General features: G+C 36.4%; 1 pseudogene across 1 annotated transcript; it reads right to left on the reverse strand.

Annotated features, from left to right (window-relative positions):
* Nucleotides 1-2952: 2952 nt before the first annotated feature.
* LOC102427028 lies at nt 2953-3442 on the reverse strand (annotated as a pseudogene). Its single transcript, XR_001348900.2, has one exon. The product of XR_001348900.2 is annotated as a 60S ribosomal protein L27 pseudogene (transcript).
* Between the last annotated feature and the right edge of the window lie 3824 nt (nt 3443-7266).

Here is a 7266-nt window from a genome sequence, read left to right on the forward strand (position 1 = left end):
TATTTTTGCTTTTCTTGGTTGTACTTTTGGAAGTTGATCTTTTATTTATTTATTTATTTATTTTATTATTATTTTTTAATCCTCACCTGAGGATATTTTTCCATTGATTTTTAGGGAGAGTAGAAGAGATAGGGAAAGACAGAGAGAAACATTGATGAGAGAGAAACACATTGATTGGTTGCCTCCTGCATGAGCCTCGACCAGGGCCTGGATCGGGAAGAAGCCTGTAACCTAGGTACGTACCCTGACCATAGTCAAACCTGGGACACTTTGATCCGCAGGCTGATGCTCTATCCACTGAGCCATATTGGCTAGGGGCTGGAAGTTGATTCTTTTAAATGAAACATAAAAACTAAAGCATTAAAGGCACACCTTTAAAAATATGTTTTTTATTGTTCTTATTTTTATTTTATCTTCTTTAAAATATTTTTATTGATTTCAGAGAAGAAGGGAGAGGGAGAGAGAGAGATAGAAACATCAATGATGAGAGAGAATCATTGATTGGCTGCCTCCTGCATGCCCCACACTGAGGATCAAGCCCGTAACCCATGCATGTGCCCCAACCGGAAATTGAACTGTGACCTCCTGGTTCATAGGTTGATGCTCAACCACTGAGCCACTCTGGCTGGGCAATTTCTATGATACACGATCTGTATATTGTATTGTGTGGCCACCACCCAAAGTTAAACCATCTTCTTTCAACATATATTTGGCCCCCTTTACCCTCAATCCCTATTCTCCCTTTCCTCGTAACCATCCAACTATTGTCTGTATTGATGAGTTTCAGTTTTACATCACACATATGAATGAAATCATTTGGTTTTTATCTTTTTCTGACTGACTTATTTCGCTTAATATTCTCAAGGTCCATCCGGTTGTTGCAAATGGCAGTATTTCATCTTTTCTTATGGCTGAGCAGTATTCCATTGTATACATGTACCACATCTGCTGTATCCAATCCTCTACCAAAGGACATTTTGATTGTCTCCATGTCTTGGCCACATGAATCATGCTACAATGAACATAGAGGTGCATATATCTTGGTGAATAAATGTTTTTGAATTTTTCGGGTAGATACCCAGAAGAGGGATTGCTAGGTCATATGGTAACTCTATTAATTTTTTAAGGAACTGCCATACTGTTTTTTATTGTGGCTGTACCAGTTTACATTTCCACCAGTAGTGAATGAGGGTTCCTTTTTCTCTGCAATCTCTCCAACATTTGTTATTTCCTGTCTTGTTGATAATAGCCATTTTAACAGGTGTAAGATGGTATCTCATTGTAGTTTTGATTTTGTAAATTGTCACTTCACAAGGTGTTAAAGTTTGTTTTTATCACCCAGATTGCCTTCTTCAATAATTTTAAGCAATAGTATCAAAGGAGACAGCTTCATGGTTCAGTTATGGAATGATATAGAAACAATCTGAAGCTTTTCTAAATTCCTTTTGTTAAATCATGAAATTTCAGTGTTGGAAAGAGACTTGGAGGCTATTTAGTCTCAGGAAGTAAACACAGAACAAGAGACAATCTTTTTTAAGTAATAAAGTTAATATTGATCACTCACCCTCCCAAAACAATGAAACCAAAGGGCAATCCTTTTTTACTGTAAAAAGCCTTCTCTTAGAGGAGAAAAAATTGAGTTAATGGATATAGAACTAGACTTATTCTATCTTTTGTTAAAGCTACAAAAATGCTGTAAAAGTAATTGTTTTATATTTTAGAGAGCCTTATAGTTTATGAAGTTCTTTCCACTAGTAATGATTATGTTTTATATTTGTAGGAAAACTTACACTTTACAAAGCTTTTTCACTCACAAGATTTTATTGGATCTTCCCAAAAATTCTGTGAAGTGAATAAGACAGGCATTATTTCCATTTTAAAAGCATTTCATGTTAACATAATTTCAGTCTTAAAGTTGGCAATAATACAAAGAAGTTCCATATAACGACACTCAGATTATTCAACTGCTAACATTTTACCACATTTCCTTTATATCTATCTGTTGGTCTAAAATATTTTTTTCTTAACTGTTTTCAAGTTATAGCCCTTTACTTCTAAAAACTTCAATGTATATATATATATATTTTCTTTTTTTCATTTTTTAAATATATTTTATTGATTTTTACAGAGAGGAAGGGAGAGGGATAGAGAGCTAGAAACATCGATGAGAGAGAAACAGCGATCAGCCACCTCCTGCACACCCCCTACTGGGGATGTGCCCGCAACCAAGGTACATGCCCTTGACCGGAATCGAACCTAGGACCCTTCAATCTGCAGGCCGACACTCTATCCACTGAGCCAAACCGGCTAGGGCTCAATGTATATTTTTAAGAACCAAGTATTTTTGTTTACACATAATTTAAAAAAATCAGGACATTAACATCAGTACAATACTGTCAGCTAATTTACAGACATGTAAATGTAATTTACAGACATTTCATGTCTCTTTAATGTTCAATCTGAAACTACCTCAGGTTTTTGGTGTGTGTGTGTGTGTGTGTGTGTGTGTGTGTGTGTGTGTATTTTGTAGAGATAGGTATACATATATTTATACTCAGAAATAAAGTATACATCTTTTAATTTCAAAGTTACTATCATACTTAATTGGTAAGTACCAAAAATAATCTTACTGAAGGTAGAAACAAGATAAAGATGTCCTTTATCACCAATATTATTTATCATTCTTCTGAAGTTTTTGGCAATGTTATTAAAAATGGAAAGATATTTTTAAAAAGGGCTAGGGGATAAGCACAATCAATGACAAATGATTTGACTTATTTATCAGAAAAACCCAAGACAATTAAGTGAAACCTATACAAATACAGCTGGGAACATAGGTAATACATAGAGCTCAATCATTTTTATCTTTCCTTCACATAGGAAGATTAATTTTGCTGGATATAGAATTCTAAATTGAAGGCCTTTTTCTTTGTTATGCTTTATTTTATTTTATTTTTATTTTTTTGGATTTTTAATGACAGAAACAAAATATGTATCTAAAACCGCAGCTTCTGGAAGAACCATTTGTTCTTGCCGGTCTTGTATCTCTCTTCAAACTTGACTTTGGCCTCCCGCCGAGCCTTGCGTTTTAGGGCGGGGTCTCTGAAAACGTCCTTGTTGACAACAGTTTTGTCCAAGGGGATATCCACAGAGTACCTTGTGGGCATGAGGTGATTGTAGTTATAAACTTTCACAAAAGACTTGATCTTTGACCTCTTGGCAATTTTCTTCTTGCCCATGGCAGCTGTCACTTTTCGGGGGTAGCAGTCAATTCCAGCCACCAGAGCATGGCTGTAGGGGCGGTCCGAGGTGCCATCATCAATGTTCTTCACGATGACGGCTTTGCGTCCGGAGTAGCGTCCGGCCAGGACCAGCACCACCTTCCCGGGTTTCATAAACTTGCCCATTTCGAACGCAGCCACTCGGGCCTAGAGCAGAAAGGAAAAGCTCTTTTTTATGCTTTAAATATTTCACTCCACTCTCTTCTGATTGCTTGGTTTCTGATGAAAAGTTCTGTAAAATTTTTACCCTTGTTTCTTTATAGGTAAGGTGGCTTCTTGTGTCTGGCTTCTTTTAAGATTTTCTTTTTGTCTTTGGTTTTCTGAAATATGAAATGACAGGCTTAGCTATGTTTTGTTTTGTATTTATCATCATTAGAACTTTCTGAATTTTATGGATCTGTAGTTTGGAGTCTGTCATTTATTTTTATAATGTTCTCTGGCATTATTACTTCAAATATTTCCTCTGCTTCATTTACTCTTTTTTCTCCTTCTAGTATTCCAATTATACTTTTTGCAAAATTTCTTATAACTTTTGGATGTTCTCTTATGGTATTTTTTTAAATTCCTTTTTCCCCTTTGTGCATTTCAGTTCTGGAAGTTTCTTTGACCTATCTTCAAGCTCACGAATTCTTTCCTTGGCAATATCGAGTTTACTGATGAGCCCATTCTTCATTCTTCATTTCTGTTAGTGTTTTTCTATCTCTAGTATTTCCTTTAGATTTCTTCTTAAAATTCCCATCTCCCCTCTCACATTATCCATCTGTTATTAAATGTAGTCTACTTTTATTCATTAAAGCATTTAGCAAATTAATTTTCAATGTTAATTTATAATTAGTATCTTAAATTCCAGTCTGACAATCTCAAATTAGTGTTCTTCTCTGAATCTTGTTCTGATGCTTGCTTTGTCTCTTTAGACTGTAGTTATTTTGTTCTGTTTTGCTTTTTGTTGTTTGTTTTATAATTGCATGCCTTGTCAATTTTTTTGTTTAAAGTCAAATGTATTATATTGGATAATAGAAACTTTAGTAATGGACTCTAGAGTAAGTATTTAGCTAATCTTGCTAGGATTTGTCTGTATTTAATATTTGCTGTAGCTATAGGTGCCAGAGACTCAAATTTCTCTAGCATATTTTTTTGTCTCCCCTGTTGACTTTGAGCTTCACTAAGTACTGCTCCTTAGAGAGTCTTTTCATTGCAGATCTTTCAGCTGAAATCCCCTTTTCTATACTGGAGCCTAGGTGGTGTGGTAGTAAAGTGTTTTGGGGAAAAGGAAGTGTTTTATAATCTTTTGACTAAATCTCAGGTTTTTGTGTGTTTTTTTTTTTACTGTGGCTATATAGCTGGATAGTGACCTTCAAAAGTATTTCTTATTTTTTCCCATCCTTAAAGAAGCCAGAAAGACAAGAAAAGACTAGAGAGGATTACAGTGGTAGAAATTGCACCTGTATCATGTGAGATAAGATGCTGGAGGTCTTTCCCCTTGGAGAAGAGGCATTTGTTAAGGAAAATGCTGTATTTCACAAACATTATTCTTTCCCAACTCCTGTACAAGCCAGAAGTGGATCTTTTTGACTTTTCATCAGGAGAACTGGGTGGAGTTCCTGAAGGTAAAATCTATGAAGGTGGGTGCCCTGTTAAGACTGATGTGTTTTTTTAAAAATATATTTTATTGATTTTTTACAGAGAGGAAGGGAGGGAGATGGAGAGTTAGAAACATCGATGAGAGAGAAACATCGATCAGCTGCCTCCTGCAAATCTCCTACTGGGGATGTGCCCACAACCAAGGTACATGCCCTTGACCGGAATCGAACCTGGGACCCTACAGTCCACAGGCCGACGCTCTATCCACTGAGCTAAACCAGGTAGGGCAAGACTGATGTTTTTAGAAGTTTCTCATTCACACTAATTCACATCGAGCCTCAAGCAATTTATCAAAATTACCAGCTAAGTTCACCTACCATTTTTTGGCTCCAGAGGCTTGCTCCACATAAACTGATCTTAACTCTGAAACTCTGGATTTGTCTGACCAGATTTCAGAGTGTTGGCTTGTCCTGAAAACTCAGATTTTTGATGGGTTCATGAAATGTTGGTTGATTTTCAGTTTTTTAAGCTTTTTCTTTTAGGATAGGACTAATAATTTCCAAGCTCTTTGTTAGAACTGATTCTAAAAGTAACTCTCTTTATATATACATATATACAAGCATTCCTTGTTTTATTGCACTTCAGGTATTGTGTTTTGTATAAATTGAAGGTTTGTGGCAACCCTGAATTAAGCAAGTCTATCAGCACCATTTTCCCAATAGCATTTGTTCACTTTATATCTCTGTGTCACATTTTGGTAATTCTTTCATTTCAAACTTTTTCATTGTTATTATATTTGTAATGGTTATCTGTGATCATTCATCATTGATATTATTATTATAAATTTTTTGGGGTGCCATGAATCACACCAATATAAGATGGCAAACTTAATCTGTAAATGCTGTGTGTGTTTTGATTTCTCCACCAACTGGGCCATTTTTCATCTCTCTTCCTCTCTTCAGGCCTCTCTATTCCCTGAGACACAATAATATTGTAATTAGTTCAATTGATAACCTTACAATGCCTCTAACTGTTCAAGTGAAAGGAAGAGTTGTATTGTCTCTCACTTTAACCCAAAAGCTTGAAATGATTAAGCTTAGTGAGGAAGACATGTTGAAAACTAAAATAGGCTGAAATTTAGGCCTCTTTCATTAAAAAAAAAATTAGCCAAGTTGTGAATGTAAAGGAAAAGTTTTTGAAGGAAATTAAAAGCGCTTCCACAGGGAACACAAGAATGATAAGCGGTGAATTGTGCTGCTATGAACATAGGGGTGCATATATCCTTTCTGATTGGTGTTTCTGGCTTCTTGGGATATATTCCTAGAAGTGGGATCATTGGGTCAAATGGGAGTTCCATTTTTAACTTTTTGAGGAAACTCCATACTGTTCTCCACAGTGGCTGCACCAGTCTGCATTCCCACCAGCAGTGCAGGAGGGTTCCTTTTTCTCCACATCCTCTCCAACACTTGTTGTTTGTTGATTTGTTGATGATAGCCATTCTGACAGGTGTGAGATGATACTACATTGTTGTTTTGATTTGCATCTCTCGGATGATTAGTGACTTGGAGCATATTTTCATATGTCTCTCATGCTTATGTATGTCCTCTTTCAAAAAGTGTCTATTGCCCTGACCGGTTTGGCTCAGTGGATAGAGCGTTGGCCTGGGGACTGAAGGGTACCAGGTTCGATTCCGGTCAAGGGCATGTACCTTGGTTGCGGGCACATCCCCAGTAGGGGGTGTGCAGGAGGCAGCTGATTGATGTTTCTCTCTTATCAATGTTTCTAACTCTCTATCCCTCTCCCTTCCCCTCTGTAAAAAAATCAATTAAAAAAAGTGTCTATTAAGTCCATTGCCCATTTTTTGATTGGGTTGTTTATCTTCCTTTGTTAAGTTGTATGAGTTCCCTGTAAATGTTGGAGATTAAACCCTTATTGGAGATAACATTTGCAAATCTATTCTCCCATGCAGTGGGCTTTCTTGTTGTTTTGTTGATGGTTTCCTTTGCTGTGCAAAAGCTTTTTATTTTGATGTAGTCCCATTTGTTTATTTTCTCTTTAGTTTCCATCGCCCTAGGAGCAGTATCAGAGAAGAAATTCCTTCGGCATATGTCTGAGATTTCGCTGCCTGTGGATTCCTCTAATATTTTTATGGTTTCCCGTATTACGTTTATGTCCTTTATCCATTTTCAGTTTATTTTTGTGTATGGTGTGAGTTGGTGGTCTAGATTCACCTTTTTACATGTATCTGTCCAATTTTCCCAACACCATTTATTGAAGAGACTGTCTTGACTCCATTGTATGCTCTTGCCTCCTTTGTCGAATATTAATTGGGCATAGTGGTTCAGGTCGATTTCTGGGTTCTCTATTCTATTCCATTGATCTATATGTCTGTTCATGTGCCAGT

The sequence above is a fragment of the Myotis lucifugus genome, unplaced genomic scaffold, assembly GCF_000147115.1.
Source record: "Myotis lucifugus unplaced genomic scaffold, Myoluc2.0 scaffold_98, whole genome shotgun sequence".
NCBI lineage: Eukaryota > Metazoa > Chordata > Mammalia > Chiroptera > Vespertilionidae > Myotis > Myotis lucifugus.